This window comes from Cornus florida, unplaced genomic scaffold (genome assembly GCF_030987335.1).
Source record: "Cornus florida cultivar Cherokee Brave unplaced genomic scaffold, ASM3098733v1 CherokeeBrave_3.0.0_Hap2_Chr09, whole genome shotgun sequence".
In the NCBI taxonomy this organism is placed as follows: Eukaryota; Viridiplantae; Streptophyta; class Magnoliopsida; order Cornales; family Cornaceae; genus Cornus; species Cornus florida.
The window spans coordinates 37,091,860-37,111,543 of record NW_026775579.1 but is presented as its reverse complement, the minus strand read 5'-3'; the positions used below and the strand labels follow the sequence as shown (position 1 = coordinate 37,111,543).

Below are 19,684 nucleotides of genomic sequence, written 5' to 3'. Positions count from 1 at the left end.
ATGCCTTTGGTTTCGTCTAAGCCTCACACACATAAGACTTTTTAATGATAATTTCAGCAAAATTGGCATCGAGATCTTCCTCTTCAACCACATTGGTTGAAAAAACTTCATAATTGGGGTCCTATAATACATACCTTGAGAGGAATTTTTTCGGTTTTTTTCCTCCTTGAGGACCAACTCATACCTGGTAGCTTTCTCGGTCAGGTCGTGCATATCACAAAATGGACTCCTTCAAACCTCTTTCGGAGTTTAAAATCAAGGTTATTCAAAGCTAAACAGATGTACTCCCTTTCTGGAAGAGGTACACGACATCTCAATCTTGCCCTCTTGAACCTTGTAATGAATGTCTCGACCGATTCACTAGGCAATTGGCTCAGCCTAGATAAATCGGCCAGAGTTGGTTCTGTCTTCGTATGGTAGAATTGATTGTGAAATAACTCCTCCATCTATGGACAATTAAAAACAAAGTTAGGAGGTAAACGAATATACCATGAAAAAGTTGCCTCTGTCAAAGAGTTAGGAAAAAGTCTTAATTTTAACCAAGGGCACACTGCCTCTCCACATTGAACTGTGAAGCGGCCAATGTATTCAACGGTTGATTGGTTTCCCTCTCTATTAAAGGTTACAAAGTCAGGGACTTTATATCCTCTAGGGAACTCAACTTGATCTACCACTTCTAGATGTGGAGTTCTATAGACTAGTCGGCCGGTACCTTTAAGTTCCAGGCCGTACTCTTGAGTGAGTAAATCAGCTAATTGGCCTCGGTCTAACATGACTTGTGCTAGTTGATTTACTACTGGTGGTACCTCATTAAAAACTAGCAGCTGATTAGCCGCTGGTTGATAGTAATTCGGCCAATCATGTGGTTGATTAGCAATATTTTGCCCCTCGAGCCCTACTTGTGGTTGCACATGAGTATATTGTGGGTTCGGTGGTTTCCACCTGATCTGATTGCCCCCCGAGTTCAAAAGTACCTGAGGAAGGTTTGGTTAAATTACCTGTGGTCACGGAGCTACTACTGGGGCTGATTAAAACTTGACACAGTAGGCTGCGGATGGTTCTCTGCCCAAGCTAGTGGTGTATTCACTAGTTGACTTAACGTTGCACCTGGTTGGGGTATCATTACTAGCGACCATGGCTGTGATGATTCAACAGCCCTCTCTGGATGAGTAGGTTGTGATGGATTTGGCTAAAAAACTGATTCCTGATTATTAGAGCTGCTAGCTTGAGTCGGCCTGTTCAAAATGGCAGCTGAGAATTGGGATATAGTTTCATGCATGTCGTTGTGACGTGCACTCATCCTTCCCATTACGTCTACTAGGGTGCTCACCTGTGCTTTAATTATTACTAATTCATCTGTAAGGTCCAATACAGAGCTCTCAGCCTGAACTGGCTGATGTCCTTCCTCTAGCTCTTCTACAGTAGCTATGCCCTTAGAATTTTTCATAAGCCGTGGCATTTTTACTTCTTCTAACACCCACTAGTGGTCCCACCGGGCATGCCAAAATATGTTCGCGCGATTTTTGGTCTTACGCTGGTCAATGGACTTTTGGGGCATGCCATAGTATTTGTATAAAACACTCAAAATTATGAATTGAATACCAACCTATCCCTTTTCCATTGGCTGACTTCAGCTGAATGTGTGGGAGAGAGAATAGTAAGAACTCCCAGCAAGGTTCTTTTTCTGCCTTATTTGCAAGGACTTTTTATCAAAGTGTTAAAAGAAATAAAAATTAAATTACTAAAGAAATTTGAATGAACAGGCTGAATTTAAATTTACTTTAAAGAAAGATGGCTGAATGGAAATGGATGACAATAATTTAATCAATTGCCAGCGAAAATGAATGACAAGAATTTAATCAATTGCCATTGGATTGAACTTAAGAAAACAAACATTTTGAATTGAAATGTGCATAATTAAAACTGGCAGAATGGAAATTGCATGGAAAGAAATAAAGTAAAATAAAATGTGGTGACAATAATTTAATCAATTGCGAATAAAAAAGGAATGACAAGAATTTAATCAATTGCAATTTAATTGAAAACATTTTAAATTGAAATAGCATAATTAAAACTTGAAGAATGGAAATTGCATGGAAAGTAAAGGAATGAAATAAACTGGCCGAATTAATATGACGCGAATCTGATCAAAGATTGGCCATTGAATCCGTTTGCATGAAAGAAATGACTGATAATATAAATAGCATAATTAAAACATTACAAAAAGAGGAGTAAGTTACTGGAACTTAGTTTCTTTGAATGAAAATTGCCATTTGGACAAAAGAAATAAGGAAATTGATAAATGACGTAGAGTCAATTGAATAAGGAATTCATGTTTTGTGGGTGGCCCTAGACAAATTGGAATGGAATTACAATACTTCTATTTATAGAAGTCCTAATCAACTTATTCTCCTACTTATTTGCTCTAAAAATCTCCTTCTCCTTGATTTTCTTCCTTTCGTAATTCAAATTGGGTAAAAAACCTACGAATATTCTGCTTATTCATTTGTCGTTGAGTTTTTTTTTTTCCTTTTATTTCTTGCTTCAGTTGAAAACCTTTGGTAAAAAACCTTCCTTGATTTAGTCAGCTTTAGTTGCTAATTTTTAGCAACATCTTTTTATAAGCATGGCAGCCATTTGATTCCTTAAATGACCCAACTTTTGATACTGGTAAAAGCTATTTGTCACTGTTCATGCGGCTGCCATTCTTTCATAGCTTTCCTTGTTCCATCCAACTAGAATTCCTATAGTCACTGTTCACGCAGCTACCATTCTTTCATAACTTTCCTTGTTCCATCCAACTAGAATTCTTATAAAATAGGAATTTAGTTGTCCAATTTCCTTAAAACTTTAGTCTTTCCTTTCCTACTGATAACCCAACTTGAATAAAGTCAAATGTTTGTTACTATATTTTAGTAACTGCCTTGTTGATGAGGTGGCTGAGTATCTTTTTTCTATAATTGCTCCTGATATTTCCTAACTGGGCAATTCCCTTGACGCCATGCTGAAAATACTTGTCAGCTCTTCATTGGTCCACTTCATCACTGAGGTGGCTGCCAAGTTTTGATGCCAACTGTTACGTGAAAGAAGAAGTATAAATAGAGAACAAGAATACCAATTCCTCTTCTAGAAGATAAGGAAACGTACAAAATAGAAAAGACAAAATACTACTATTAAGATTTTTCACTGACAGGCTAAGTTTTGAAAAATCAACATCAGTTAAGAATATCTACTTTGTAAAACAAAATTGATCATCGTACTTTTTTATAAGCTTGTCACTGCTTACTAACTTGAAATTTCTATTAGGTAGAGAATTAGACCATGAGTTTTAATACCTCAAATCACATAACCAGACTTTTACTATAGACTATTGGGCAATATATTACACACAGATATAAGTTACTAACTTTATTTTTAATCGACTAGTTAGTTTAAAATAATTTTTAATGTTAACTTTTTCAAATGTACTCAATAATTAATTTTTTAGACAATCAAAATTAACCGAACAAGAGTTTAACCATTCCGTAAAACCATACACAAGATCAATTCTAACATGGATACCTATAATTGCGATTTAGAAGGAAAAAAAAAAAGTCACTAAAATTTCAAGTAATGAAAATTAAAAATAAAAATAAAAAAAATAAAAATAAAAAAATAAAAAAAAAAAAAAAAAAAAAAAACCTGCTTAAAAAGGATAAAACCTTAGCACTCCAAGAAAATATTGTATTTGACTGTTAGTCACTATTTTCATATGATAATGATAAGACAAACCTGCCCTAAAAAAAGATAAAAACCTTAGCACCCTAGTTGAATTTGACTATTCTTCAAGCAAAATTAGGCACAGGAATCTCCTCTCCCTCCGAGGCTGTTGTCTCACAAGCGATGCTTCTAGAGGTAAAAGAAAATACCTTGTTTATGACTTCATGTCAAATGGTAGCCTTGATGATCATCTCTTCAAACATGAATCCAAAAAATAATCAATGACTTGGCCTCAGAGAAAGAACATAATTCCTGATGTTGCGAAAGGGCTTGCTTACTTGCATTATGGACTCAAGCCGGCCATTTATCACCGCGACATCCTTCTAGACTCAGAAATGAAAGCAAGAGTGGCAGATTTCGGGCTGGCCAAGCAGAGCACAGAAGGTCAGTCTCATCTCACGACAAGGGTTGCCGGGACATATGGATATCTAGCACCAGAATATTGTAATGACCCGGATTTTCACGGATATTTTTTTTTCCGTTGTCTTACCTTTCTGAGTTCAGTTTCTCATCGCTTAGTGTCGTCTCGAGTGCTCTGGAGTGATTTCCGAGACTCTTTTTTGTGGATTGACAACTTCCTTTGAGGACCGAGTCGTTTCCACATTTTTCATTTTTCGACACTATTCACTTTTCGTCCTTTTCCCTATTTCGTCCTTTTCCCTATTTTGTCTTTTCCCCGTTTGACACTTTGTTGGTGTAACCATACTTCTTGTGTTCAAAATTGGTTTTTGACTTCATGTATCTCCATCTTGAGTGGTTTCCACGAAATACGTATATTTACTTTTGCAAGAAAGTACTCTGGTTGCTCACGGTGTCCATAGGGGCATGGATGCAAAGTTCTTTGAAATTCTTTTCTTTTCTTAAGGTGTTTTTCGTAAATATATTTTGAAGATATTTTATTTCAGGGGTTTTTAAGAAAATATTTTTGGAAGATATTTTCATTCTGAGCTATTAGTGCAATTTTTACTTTTTGGAAGGGCTATTGTGCAATTAATGAAAGTTATTGTTAAATGCCTTGTTTTGAGCCTGGATCCTCATACGGGATTCATTTTCACTTTTCGTCGAGTCGTGTACTTTTAGAAATTCCTTCTGGTCATTGTTTTCCAGTCTTAAGGTTTCTGGCTCCGGTTAGCGCCAAACTTGTTTAGGGCATAACTTTCTGCTCGAGACTCAGTTTTTGACGGCATTTCTTCCATTGTTCATATTTTCTCATTTTGAATCTTTTTTGTTCACAAAGTTTTGTCATTTGAGCGCGTCTGCTCAAATTTCACTTTTTCAGACCCGGCAGGGCCCGTTCGAGGCACTTTTTGAGATTTCTATAAAAGGGGAGTGAGATATTTTATTTTTGTCATCTTCCCCACTCTCTTGCACGACCTAAAACTTCCATGGCAGCCCAAGGGAGGCTGCCACCTTGTCTCTCCTTTTTTGAGCTTCATTCCTTCGTCAGAACATAGAAGGGCCTTTGCATTTAGTGTTCGTGTTGACTACGCGCTTCTTTCACCATTCTTTGAGTTTGGGTTTGAAGTCAAGTTGTGATTTTGATGGGGCTTCCTTGGGGGTTATGTGCACGGTGTAGTCCCCGACAAAACCTAGAAGTTTCGTCAGATTCAGAGCGGTTTCCATTTGGTGGCTTTTGAGATTTTCATCTCAAATTGAGGTAGGGGATGTTCTAGGCTTTTGCGTGTGTTGTATTGAGTGTTTAGCATGATTATATAACTTAATTGCAAGCCTTGTATCAATTCTAGAAAATTAGTATTAATTATTTTTTTGTATGAAATTTAATTCACAATGATGTGTATAACTTAGAATGGTATTGTGGCATGCTAGAAAATCATGTTTTAATATGTTTGTTAACAGATATTAAATTGGGATTAATTGAATAAGAATTGCACTTTTTATTTAATATTTATCTTTGGTGAAAAATTAAATCCCATGGCCATACTTTTCATGAAATGAACTTGTAGTATGCTTTTAAATTAAGTCTTAGTATGTTTGTTAACATAGTTTAATTTGAGAGTATTTGGACAAGTATGAAAATCTAGAGATTTTAAATTAAATGATTAATTAAAATCTATTTAATGGTTCCCTTGGCCCAATTAAGTTTTTTACTTGATAATCATGATGACTAGGACTTGTGTACTAGTATATATTAAATTGGGACCATTTAAAGTTGCTTTGAAATTTAGAAGTTTAATTATCATGATATAATTAAATTCTACCTTGTTGTGCAATTGGCCTAATTGAGATTTTAGTGAATGTATGTATATACTATGCTATATTGTATAATATGCATTGATTAGGGGCCATTTGATTGAGATTTGAAAGCTAGGGAATTTAATTAGTTTATTTGATTAAATTCCGTTTCTATTGCTTTAATGATTAAATCCTGAAATTGGCATTGATAGTATGTTTGAAGCATGATTTTAGACTTATAATAGATTTATAAATTATGTTTTCAGTATTGGATCATATTGTTATAGCGTGTTGCAAATCGCACACTGAAGATTCAACATGTGATGTTATTATATCGCGTAACGAATCGCGCTCTGAAGATTCGACATTGTCATCCTATAGTTGTTGTGGATTTAGAGCATGTGTTGTGTGGTTACAACCTACTTGTCCGTAAAGATAATTTCGTGTACTATTTAATACGTATATAAGTTGTTAACTTATTTATTTTGGAGTTGCTTGGGACATTGTTAAGCTTTGATGGCTAGGGTTTGGCTCTAGTACAGGGACAAGAGTCCTCTAAGTCAAAAGTTCGCACGTTGGGAAGGCTGCCTGGGGGTTAGTAGCTCCAAATTAGCCCTATAAAGTTCACGCGTAGGCTGCCTGGGGGTTAGTGGCTCCAAATTTGCCTTGTCTCGGCAGAAATCCGAGCTGTGATGTCTAAGGCTTCCACTATTTGATTTCGCATTCAATTCCAAGTTGACAACCAATGTTTAATTGTGACTTGTGGTTTTGGTAATTGGCGATTTGATGTTGTTAAGTACATCCATACTAAATTGATATATTTAGTTGATTTCACACTTTTATATTGCTAGTTGATAACCTAGAGAATTTATGTCTTGATGTGTGGTATTAGATATTCTAATTATGCTAAATTGTTATATTTAGTTGATGCAGCATTTTAGATTTCAAGTTGATAACCTTGAGAACCACTATGTTGTTGCTTTGTGTAAGTATGCTCCTATATTGTTGCTTTGTGTAAGCATGACCCTATGTTGTTAAAATTGCATGAATGAGGTGATTAATACTAGAAATGATCTTAGGTAGCTAGGATGCTCCCTGAGTCTCACCTTGACATAGACGTTAGGTGGAATGAACCACAATAATTAAATCATGCAACTTGTAAAACTTTAGGTCGATGCATGCTCATTTCCTACGAGTAGCTTTATGTTACTCACCCCTACGATACTGGGGCATATTTCAGGTACAGGATACAAGATTGGAGATTGCAATTGCTTGGGTGATTTGCTGAGTTGAGCTTCTTTAGAAGCATTCTTGTTCACATACAAGTGTTAGCATGTTCATGATTTGTCTATGAAATGTAATTTTTCAAACTTGGAGGTTTGACATGTCAAATATTGTAAATGTATTGTAATGAGGCCATAAGCCAAACATCTATTTTATCATATTACATACACTTGCATGCTCACTTTGGCAAATAATACCTTCCTTGATAAAACAAAAACTCTAAGTAGCATTTTTAGGGAGTTTTACCCTATTCTGTTCTAGGGGCATTTCGGGGTATTTCAAAATATGTTTTTTTTTATTTTTTCACGTAAGTCACGTAGAAAACTCAATTTTGAGGAGGGTTTATTCTTTGTGTTTTTCTAGAAAACATCATATTGGCCCTTAAAAATCAATATTTTTCCAAAAAATCCTTGCTGCCAGGTTTTGCAAATTTTTAGTACAATGTAGTTGGTACTATTCATCGACTTTTTTTTTTAAATTGTCACGACCGATCCAAAACTTCCGGAGGTCTTGTGGGTGCATTTTAAGATTATATTTTCAATTTACGCAATTTAAAAACCTCCCGAAGCCCTATTTCCAAAACTTGGGCAGTAGCTCGGATTAGTTTTTTTCCTCTTGACCTGATTTTCTTGGGGGCATTCTGGGCACTTTACAATGCATTTTTTTTTTGTTTCCATCCGCTTTTGGGGTAGGAAACTTGATTTTAAGGGGGATTTATTCTTTGAGTTTTTCCAAAAAAAGTCCGTCTAGATGCCCGTTTTTACTCTCAGTTGCAGCAGTGGTGGGTTGTCCTCGTCGGGCCGTCACGACATCATTTTTGTTTTTGACCTTTCTCCCCCATCCGGACTCCACATTGAGTAAACTTTTTGTTGAACTTGACTAATTTGTCATTGTCTTTCCAGCGGTATACTCAATAGCACCTAAATCCACTTTTTACAAAATGACTATTTTGCCCCTAGGTTCTTTTTGTCCGTTTTTGAAACGACACTTCTGCATTTATTTCCTTTGGGTTCTGTGACCTTATTGAGGGTCACATTGGTGTCTTAGAGACGCATTGTATCTCTAGAAACCGTTGTTTCACCTTTCACTTCCGCATTTCGGATCCATTATCGAGTCATCTTTTGGTCATCACTGACGCACTGGGTTTACAAAACTTGGGCTGTCACAAGTGGTATCAGAGCTCCTAGGTTCGAAAACCTTAGGACGATGGGTTTTAGGTGCATATTATGCTTTTGTTGCCATGCTCTATGTGTTTATATGCTTTATGATAACATGTTTTGCTTGATAACATGTTTATATGCTTACGTGCTACATGTTGTATGCCGTTCGTTTAGCATTGTTTTATTCTAATATAAAGAGCATGACATGTGACGTATGCTAGATTAGAATTGTATATGCATAATTATGTTGCATATTTGGCATGACACGGGATTGGTCATTGAGGCACGAGTTGAGGCTGATGGTGATTGTAGTCACAGTTTCGTGGTAGTATAAGTTGTTGTCGACCTAGTATTGGTTTTAAGGTAGGTGGATGGTCACCTTTTGTTTAGGCTCTCATGAGATGAGTTGTTTGGCGTTACCATAGTGCTGGATTTGTTGGTTTGGGGCCATTATGAGGTTATGGACCTCTTAGGATCCTTGATTGTTCAAGATGATTCCTCTGGAACGTGTGTTTTTCGTGGGCGGGTACGTTATGGGCGGGTGCATGGCACTGTCATGCTCCTGTACTGGCATGCTACATGTGCAGTTCGGATGGAATCAGTGTCGATTTTGTTTTGATAGGCGTTGTCTTTTTGATCGATGATGATGGTGTTTGTTTTGGGGATCAGTCATGGTGATTGATTTGGTTGTTGTTGGCATGGCTATAGTTGCCATTTTCTTTGAAGTTCTCCTTGAGTGATGACGCTTTTGGGATCAAGTCGATTGATTGATGTTTCGAGTAGAGAGAGCATTGCATTGTTAGCGTCACTTGTAGTGTCACATCTAGATTTGGAGTTTGATTGTTAGAGTCTTACCATTGTGGTAAGGGCTCACATTTGTTTTGAGACAGGTTGATGTCGTATTGGTTTTTGGAGACAGTTTATGGCTAGGACTGGTCCTTCTTTTTGCTTAGACACTCTAGGACACGATGTCCATAGGGTTCATTGTTGCATCATTTTGTCTTTTGCAGTTTTATTTACTACCATGTTAGTAGTATGATTTATGATGTTGTGATGCATGAGTAGATAGAGGTGTATCTACATTTGCCTTCTTGTTGTGTGGCATTAGCATGCCTTCCTTATATGGTTAGAGATGCCATACTATTATTACGCTTTAATGACATGCTTTTGTGCTTACGTGGAGACGTGTTGCATGTACCTTTGATTTTTATTTATGTGAGTAGATTTCTTTCTGGTAGTTGCATTCCTTGTCACATGCATGACTTCCAGGTTTGGGTTCCCTTTTGTTTCTCCTCAGTCGCACGTAGTGTATATGTGGGTTTCCGTAAGAGTTTCGTTGTGAGATTCCTTGTAGAGGAGTTGTCACATTTGTTCTATCTTAAGCTGTCCACTTCCCTAAGGTGGGAAGGATGCTCCATTTTCGTGTTTGTCATATCGACACTTGTAGGAGGATAGGGTTTCTTCTCTTTTCTTTGTTCGTGTTAAGGACTTTACAAGGAGTAAATCTCTTTTTTTCGTTGCGTTGTGCACAGTTCTTGGTTGGTTGGTCCGTGAGAATCACCATTGTTGTTTTGAGTCCTTGGTGAGGATTTAATGGATTTTGGTCGACTTACTTCCATGTAAGGGGTGAAGTCTTTGACCTTGTTATCTTTCATTTCAGAGATGGGGTTGTGGTGTTGTCCTTTTTAGGACTGGTGGTTCCCTTTCTTTCGTGTCTTCCTTAGGGAGTTTTTGCTGTGGTTGTTGACGGAATTGTGGTGCTCGGAGTGAGTTGATTGGTGTGAGATCATTTTATGGGGACTTGTGTCCATATCATTGAGGATTTGTTTGATTGTGAGGTGAGCTCGATGCTCTTTTGAGAATGTCTTTTAGAGACTTGTTTCCGTTTTAGAGGTCTGGATGTGGTTAACTTTTAGGAGGAGTTTTGGAGGATCGCTGTTGGATATAGCTTGTTGTGGAGTTTCTCGTCTTAGTTATAACTAGGCATGGTTTTGAGGAATCGTAGTTCCAGTGGTTGTTTATGGATCAATAGAAATTGAGGAATTTTGATTTAGCTTGGTGTTGCCAAGCATGGTTTTAAGAGATTCATCTTGTGACCTTAGTTGTTGGCATTTTGATGTGTGTGCCACTTGGTGGATTTGTATTTTGAGGATTTAGTTATCCGTGATAGGGATGTGGATCTGATGTTTGATTATGGTGTAGTCTTGTAGTTGATCTGTTTCAGGGAGATATGAAGGACTTTCTATGAAATGTCTTATTGTGAGGTTCGTTTTGATTTTTGTAGGCGTTGATTTGCTTATCAGGTTTTGGATTCCTGATTAATGTTGTTAATAGGGGTATTTTGAGACATTGGAGATGATGGTTTTATTGTATTGAGGATTTAAGGCCTTAAGCATAGCGGTATCTGTGGCATTGTTGTCAGAGTTTTGGGATTGGCTAGGATGGTCTGGCTAGACATCTTTGGACCATATCTCAACTCTCACAAAATGTTGGTCTCCGTAGTGCTTTTGGCAATGATCATTTTTGACATTGATGTTATTTGTATCGAGAGGTTTCTTGGGTAGACCTAGTGGGGGGCAGGTTATAAATTAGTGCCTTATACTGCCATGCTACCGTACAAAGTTGTGTATTGTGGGCGAGTACTAGTTGCCGTCGATGCTACCTTACTGACGAGTAAATGTGGGCGGGCACTAGGCACTGTCATTGCTACTACACATTTGAGTACGTCATGGGCGGGTTCTGGTCGCTATTCGTACTGCCACATCATCTTGTTCGGTACCCTGATATGATACGTGGTTATCTTGGAGATCTTTTGGTGGTCGTTGTTGGATCGGTATGATGGTTCATCTAGAGGGATGTTTACGGTTGTTGTCTTCCGTTCCTTTGTCTCATCTTGGGTTCTGTGTGTGAGTTCTGACTTGTTGGGTGGCCATTTAGTCACTTTCCTTTTGAGAGGTTGCCCTGTCATTAGCACGTGGGTGACATTGGTTTATGCGTTGTCTTTCAGCTTTGGGATTGCTTTTGTATCGCGTTGTGTGGGATACTCGGAGATGTACTCCGTAGTTATTCTGGTTTCGCCTTTTTGTTTTGGTTGGGCTGGATTTCGGGGACGAAATCCCTTTAAGGTGGGAAGGCTGTAATGACCCGGATTTTCATGGATATTTTTTGTCCGTTGTCTTTCCTTTCTGAGTTCAGTTCCTCTTCACTTAGTGTCGTCTCGAGTGCTCTGGAGTGATTTTCGAGACTCTTTTCTATGGATTGACAACTTCTTTTGAGGACCGAGTCGTTTCCACATTTTTCGTTTTTCGACACTATTCACTTTTCGTCCTTTTCCCTATTTTGTCTTTTCCCCGTTTGACACTTTATTGGTGTAACCACACTTCTTGTGTTCGAAATTGGTTTTTGACTTCATGTATCTCCATCTTGAGTGGTTTCTACGAAATACGTATATTTACTTTTGCAAGAAAGTACTCTGGTTGCTCTCGGTGTCCATAGGGGCATGGATGCAAAGTTCTTTGAAATTATTTTCTTTTCTTAGGGTATTTTTCGTAAATATATTTTGAAGATATTTTATTTCAGGGTTTTTTAAGAAAATATTTTTGGAAGATATTTTCATTCTGAGCCATTAGTGCAGTTTTCACTTTTTGGAGGGGCCATTGTGCAATTAATGAAAGTTATTACTAAATGCCTTGTTTTGAGCCTGGATCCTCGTACGGGATTCATTTTCACTTTTCATCGAGTCGTGTACTCTTAAAAATTCCTTCTGGTCATTGTTTTCCAGTTTTAGGGTTATGGCCCCGGTTAGCGCCAAACTTGTTTTTGAAGCCGTTTCTTCCGTTGTTCATATTTTCTCATTTTAAATCTTTTTTGTTCACAGAGTTTTGTCATTTGAGCGCGTCTGCTCAAATTTCACTTTTTCGGACCCGGCGTGGCCCGTTCGGGGCACTTTTTGAGATTTCTATAAAAGGGGAGTGAGATATTTTATTTTTTCATCTTCCCCACTCTCTTGCACGACCTGAAGCTTCCATGGCAGCCCAAGGGAGACTGCCACCTTCTCTCTCCTCTCTTGAGCTTCATTCCTTTGTCAGAACATAGAAGGGCTTTTACGTTTAGTGTTCGTGTTGACTACACGCTTCTTTCACCCTTATTAGAACCCATTTCTGACCATTCTTTGAGTTTGGGTTTGAAGTCAAGTTGTGATTTTGATGGGGCTTCCTTGGGGGTTATGTGCACGGTGTAGTCCCCGACAAAACCTAGAAGTTTCGTCAGATTCAGAGCGGTTTCCATTTGGTGGCTTTTGATATTTTCATCTCAAATTGAGGTAGGGGATGTTCTAGGCTTTTGTGTGTGTTGTATTGAGTGTTTAGCATGATTATACAACTTAATTGCATGCCTTGTATCAATTCTAGAAAATTAGTATTAATTATTTCTTTGTATGAAATTTAATTCACAAGGATGTGTATAACTTAGAATGGAATTGTGGTATGCTAGAAAATCATATTTTAATATGTTTGTTAACATATATTAAATTGGGATTAATTGAATAAGAATTGCACTTTTATTTAATATTTATCTTTGGTGAAAAATTAAATCCCATGGCCATACTTTTCATGAAATGAACTTGTAGTATGCTTTTAAATTAAGTCTTAGCATGTTTGTTAACATACTTTAATTTGAGAGTATTTGGACAAGTATGAAAATCTAGAAATTTTAAATTAAATGATTAATTAAAATCTATTTAATGGTTCCCTTGGCCCAATTAAGTTTTTTACTTGATAATCATGATGACTAGGACTTGTGTACTAGTATATATTAAATTGGGACCATTTGAAGTTGCTTTGAAATTTAGAAGTTTAATTATCATGATATAATTAAATTCTACCTTGTTGTGCCATTGGCCTAATTGAGATTTTAGTGAATGTATGTATATACTATGCTATATTGTATAATATGCATTGATTAGGGGCCATTTGATTGAGATTTGAAAGCTAGGGAATTTAATTAGTTTATTTGATTAAATTTCGTTTCTATTGCTTTAATGATTAAATCCTGAAATTGGCATTGATAGTATGTTTGAAGCATGATTTTAGACTTGTAATAAATTTATAGCATGTGTTATGTGGTTACAACCTACTTGTGCATGAAGGTAGTTTCGTGTACTATTTAATACGTATATAAGTTGTTAACTTATTTATTTTGGAGTTGTTTGGGACATTGTTAAGCTGTGATGGTTAAGGTTTGGCTCTAGTACGGGGACAAGAGTCCTCTAAGTCAAAAGTTCGCGCGTTGGGTAGGCTGCCTGGGGGTTAGTAGCTCCAAATTTGCCTTGTCTCGGCGGAATCTGAGCTGTGATGTCCAAGTCTTCCACTATTTGATTTCGCATTCAATTCCAAGTTGACAACCAATGTTTAATTGTGACTTGTGGTTTTGGTAATTGGCGATTTGATGTTGTTAAGTACATCCATACTAAATTGATATATTTAGTTGATTTCACACTTTTAGATTGCTAGTTGATAACCTAGAGAATCTATGTCTTGATGTGTGGTATTAGATATTCTAATTATGCTAAATTGTTATATTTAGTTGATGTAGCATTTTAGACTTCAAGTTGATAACCTTGAGAACCACTATGTTGTTGCTTTGTGTAAGCATGCTCCTATGTTGTTGCTTTGTGTAAGTATGACCCTATGTTGTTAAAATTGCATGAATGAGGTGATTGATGCTAGAAATGATCTTAGGTAGTTAGGATGCTCCCTGAGTCTCACCTTGACATAGCCGTTAGGTGGAATGAATCACAATAATTAAATCATGCAACTTGTAAAACTTTAGGTCGATGCATGCTCATTTCCTACGAGTAGCTTTATGTTACTCACCCCTACGATACTAGGGTATATTTCAGGTACAGGATACAAGATTGGAAATTGCAATTGCTTGGGTGATTTGTTGAGTTGAGTTTCTTTAGAAGCATTCTTGTTCACATACAAGTGTTAGCATGCTCATGATTTGTCTATGAAATGTAATTTTTCTAATTTGGAGGTTTGACATGTCAAATGTTGTAAATGTATTGTAATGAGGCCATAGGCCATTGTAGCACATCTATTTTATCATATTACATACACTTGCATGCTCACTTTGGCAAATAATACCTTCATTGATAAAACAAAAACTCTATAAGTAGCATTTTTAAGGAGTTTTACCCTATTCTGTTGCAGGGGCATTTCAGGTATTTCACAATGCATTTTTTTATTATTTTTTCCCATGTATCACGTACAAAACTCAATTTTGAGGGGTGTTTCTTCTTTGTGTTTTTCCAGAAAACATCATCTTGGCCCTCAAAAATCAATATTTTTCCGAAAAATCCTTGCTGCCAAGTTTTGCAAATTTTTAGTACAAATGTAGTTGGTACTATCCATCGACTTTTTTTTGAAAATCGTCACGACTGATCCGAAACTTCCAAAGGTCTTGTGAGTGCATTTTTAGATTGCATTTTCAATTTAGGCAATTTAAAAACCTCCCGAAGGCCTATTTCCAAAACTTAGGCAGTAGCTTGGATTAGTTTTTTTCCTCTTGACCTGATTTTCTTGGGGGTATTCTAGGCATTTTAAAATGTATTTTTTTTTGTTTCCGTCCACTTTTTAGGTAGGAAACTTGATTTTAGGGGGGGTTTCTTCTTTGAGTTTTTCCAAAAAAGTCCGTCTAGATACCCGTTTTTACTCTCAATTGCAGCAGTGGTGGGTTGTCCTCGTCGGGCCGCCACGACATCATTTTTATTTTTAACCTTTCTCCCCCGTCCGGACTCCAAATTGAGTAAAAAAAATTTTGAACGTGACTATTTTGTCATTATCTTTCCAGCGGTGTGCTCGATCGCACCTGAATCCACTTTTTACAAAATGACTATTTTGCCCCTAGGTTCTTTTTGTCTGTTTTTTAAACGACACTTCTGTATTTGTTTCCTTTGGGTTCTGTGACCTCATTGAGGGTCACATTGGTGTCTTAGAGACGCATTGTATCTCTAGAGACCGTTGTTTCACCTTTCGCTTCCGCATTTCGAATCCATTATCGGGTCATCTTTTGGTCATCACTGACGCACCGGGTTTACAAAACTTGGGCCATCACAAATATGCTCTGTGATAGGGAATAATAAACCTGACCTACTTTGACCAGTCGCTGGACCTTTTCGGTGATCAAGGATAATATTTCATTATTAGAGGTAACGATTTTCAAGGATAAAAATGATCACAATTCTTATCAAGGATAAGATCTCTATGGGATAAGTTTCATGGGATGATAAAATTCTCTTATCAAGAATAAGGGAATCGATGATAAATAAGACAACGACTCAAGAATAAGGTACGATGAAAAAATTATTATCAAATCCCTGCCTTCCTTTTTAGACCTCCAGTGACTAACTTGATCATCGGAGAGCTCTTGGCAGACACCACACCGGTGTTGTCAAGGTTCATCGATCTTCTCCTTTTTCCCTTGCAAGTAAACGGTGTCGTATCGGACCTTGCGGATTTCACCCTCAACAGTTGGCGCCGTCTGTAGGAACGATGATTCCCTTGAATCAATTAATTACTTGGTTAGGTATATACGTTTACAGTCCGGTATGGTTACCGAAGGAACATCGTCACAGGGATCTGGTCAAAGGGTAGAGTCGGGTGAAAACCTAGATGTCCCAAACAACCAGACATGGCTTGCAGTGTTAGAACTGCAGGTCCAAACTCTGAGTCAGAGAATGGACCAGTTGATCCAGCAAAATGCAACGCTTCTGCAACATCTTGTTCCACCGATTCAATAAAACTTGCCACGACAAGATTTCTCACCAAACGGACGGAATGGGAATCTTGCAAAGCAGGATAATCATCCTTCCCAAAACGAGACCGAAGTGGAACAAAGCCAGGTGGGAAACCGACATATAGAGGTGGTACACCCATCTCTCCAAAGGAATTCCCGACCTCAGGAAGGCACAACTTTCTGTCTTAAGGAAAAGACAAAGATAGTTACCTATTTCGACCTGCTCCTTTGTACCAGGTCATTTACGACGGCAGGACCTTTCCCTTTCATAGCCTGCATTACATTTTCCATTTTCCCCTTGAGATCCTCGACCTGGTACAAAGGACCCACTTGCCTTTCAGCCCCGCCGTTATGAAATGTCCACTGCCTAGCAAAATCAAGATGCCCTCATTCGAAAACTTCGATGGGACCAAAGATCCCCTCGATCACCTAGAAACCTTTCAAGCTCTTATGCATTTACATGTCGTACCAGACGAAATTATGTGCTGAGCTTTTCCCACTACACTTAAGGGATCAGCAAGAGTTTGGTTCAACAAGCTGAAGCCAGGAACCATCAATACCTTCGAAGAATCGAGTAAGCAATTTGTGAGCCACTTCATTGCAAGTCAGAGGCATAGGAGGTCAGCCACTTACTTGTTTACTGTGAAACAGCAGGAGGGCGGGTCGATCCAGGAATACATTACCCGATTCAACACAGAAATGCTGCAAGCAGAAGAGGTGGACGACAAGGTGGCCTTGACCATTTTCATAGGAGGACTCCAAACCTCCAGATTCTTGTTTGCCCTATCCAAAGAACCTCCCACCAGCATGGCAGAGTTGTTCATCAGAGCGCAAAAACACATGAACGCTGAAGACGTTATGAATGCACGGAAGGGAAAGGAAGGAGAGGATAAGAAGAGATCAGCCCGTCTCACCAGGGATGAGGAGGATCCAGTTATAAAAGATTATTCTTCAGCCAAAGCGATGGGACATATAGTGAGGAGGACTCAGATAAGTATACCGATTAAATTGCCTCACAACTAGAATTAGCCTTATCAAGTCATTCAAAATAAAGACTGGGGGCATCTCAGTTCATCATTTTACATGTTATTTTATTTTATTTTCCAATAAAGTCACCATCACTAATGAGGTAGATGACCCTCAATTTCTATGCAATAAAATATTATATTTTCAGTTCCATACTACTTATGCGGTAATATTAAGCTCATAATAATCTATTTATCTCCTTAAAGGGCCAACTACGCATTCTTCCCTTATTAAAGGGACAAGAAACCGACTACTCCGTCTATACAGAAGGGTAAGATAATTAAAGCTTCCTTCATTTACTAGAGAGGCAGGACGACTACTTCCCGTATTACAAGGGATAGTAAATGAGTGTCCTGTACTAAAAGGACCCGAGCTGAATGAATCCCGTAATCAATATCCCCGTATTATAAGGGATAGTATTAAAAGGATCCGGGCTGAATGAATCCCGTAATCCATATCCCCGTACTATAAGGGATAGTAAATGAGTGTCCTATATTACCAGGACTCGGGCTGAATGAATCCCGTAATCTATATCCCCGTACTAAAAAGGATAATAAATAAAAATCCCTTATTAAAAGGACGAGTAAAACTCGTAAAATTTAATTCCCTTATTGAAGGAGTAACGACCTGAGTAAGGTTCGTACAAATCATTCCTTTAGCAGGGGAAGATTACCCAAGGGTATTAAAAATAATACCCAGGGGCAGAGTACCCAAGGGTACCAAAAATAGTATCCCGAGACCGAGTACCCAAGGGTACTAAAAATAGTACCCAAGGGCAGAGTACCCAAGGGACCATTATCCAAGGGAAGTGTACCCGCGACACTGTTCTCGGGAATAGTGCCAAGGGCAAAAAAAAAAAAAAAAAAAAAAAAAAAAAAAAAAAAAATTATTACATTCCCAAAGCTAGACGAGCAAGCTTGGGAATGGGGGGCAACTGATAGGGAATAATAAACCTGACCTACTTTAACCAGTCACCGGACCTCTTCGGTGATCAAGGATAATATTTCATTATTTGAGGTACCAATTTTCAGGGATAAGAATGATGACAAATCTTATCAAGGATAAGATCTCCATGGGATAAGTTTCATGGGATAAGGATGATGAAATTCCCTTATCAAGAATAAGGGAATCGACTATAAATAGGACGACGACTCGAGAATAAGGTATGACGAAAAAATTATTATTAAATCCCTGTCTTCCTTTTTAGACCTCTGGTGACTAACTTGATCGTCGGAGAGCTCTTGGCAGACACCACACCGGTATTGTCAAGGTTCATCGATCTTCTCCTTTTTCCCTTGTAGGTAAACGGTGTCGTATCGGACCGTGCGGATTTCACCCTAAACACTCTGTACGGTCAACTAATAGATAAAATTGATGTTTATAGCTTTGGAATTGTGATTCTTGAAGTCATGAGCGGAAGGAAAGTGGTCGATGCATCAAATTCATCGACGCTTCTGATCACGGATTGGGCTTGGGGGCTTGTGAAATCGGGAAATGTGGAGGAGTTCTTTGATGAAATGATCAGAAAGGAAGGACCAAGAGGGGGTGATGGACAGGTTTGTGCATGTTGGGATACTCTGTGCTCATGTGATGGTGGCTCTTAGGCCTACCATTGCTGATGCTCTTAGGATGCTTGAAGGCGACATTGACATCCCAAAATTACCAGACAGGCCATTGCCTCTCACTCACGAGTCATTTAGATTTTCTTTGCAGTATAGCATGTCTACGAGAGAGAGAGATCAAGAGCCAGCTCAAGCATTATCAGCATATAAATTAAATCTGTGGATCCTTTGATCTAAGAATACCCATGCCAGAACTTCAAAATGGCTGTTTTATGGGAATTTTTTTTTTTTTTTTTTTTAGGACACAAGTTAGATCTGTATGTAATTATACACAGTAATACATGATACATCAAAATAGGATGTAATACTAGAATGAAGATTGAAACTTTTCTGCATTTCAAGATTGCAATGATAGAGAAACTTGACTGCAAAAAAACATAAAAAAAAAAATTGGTTCGACATGAGTGGTCTACCTGCATGTTAAATATGGTTTATCATAGCCTCTAATCATCCTCCTCTTTTATGTGTCGATCAGTTATTCTTTGTACTCATAATTTAGTGCAGGAAATGTCACTTTGACTATGAGATTGTGATTGGAAAGGACCCTTTTGACAATATGTGATGAATGTTTGTAAAAGTAATAATTATATCCGATTTGGTTGGAATTTATGCTTCATTGAGGGAAAAAGAAAATGGATCACATTAGTTCCACTGGAAAAGGAAATGACAGTATTGACCCCTTTGCATGTTTAGATTTAGCCTTAACGAGTTTAGTTGAATTCAGGGACGACCCTGGCCCAAGGCGGCCTTGGGCCTCAGATTTTAGAGGGTCTCAAATTTTGAGGCCCATAGGGGATGGAGAAAACCAAAAAAACAAAGAGTTAGGGCAAAGTCTCAAATTTT

At 37.9% G+C, this 19,684-nt stretch overlaps 1 pseudogene; it reads left to right on the top strand.

The window, feature by feature from the left end:
* The first annotated feature begins 1,638 nt into the window (after positions 1 to 1,638).
* On the top strand, positions 1,639 to 19,013 carry LOC132272492 (probable receptor-like protein kinase At1g11050; annotated as a pseudogene).
* The last annotated feature ends 671 nt before the right edge of the window (positions 19,014 to 19,684 follow it).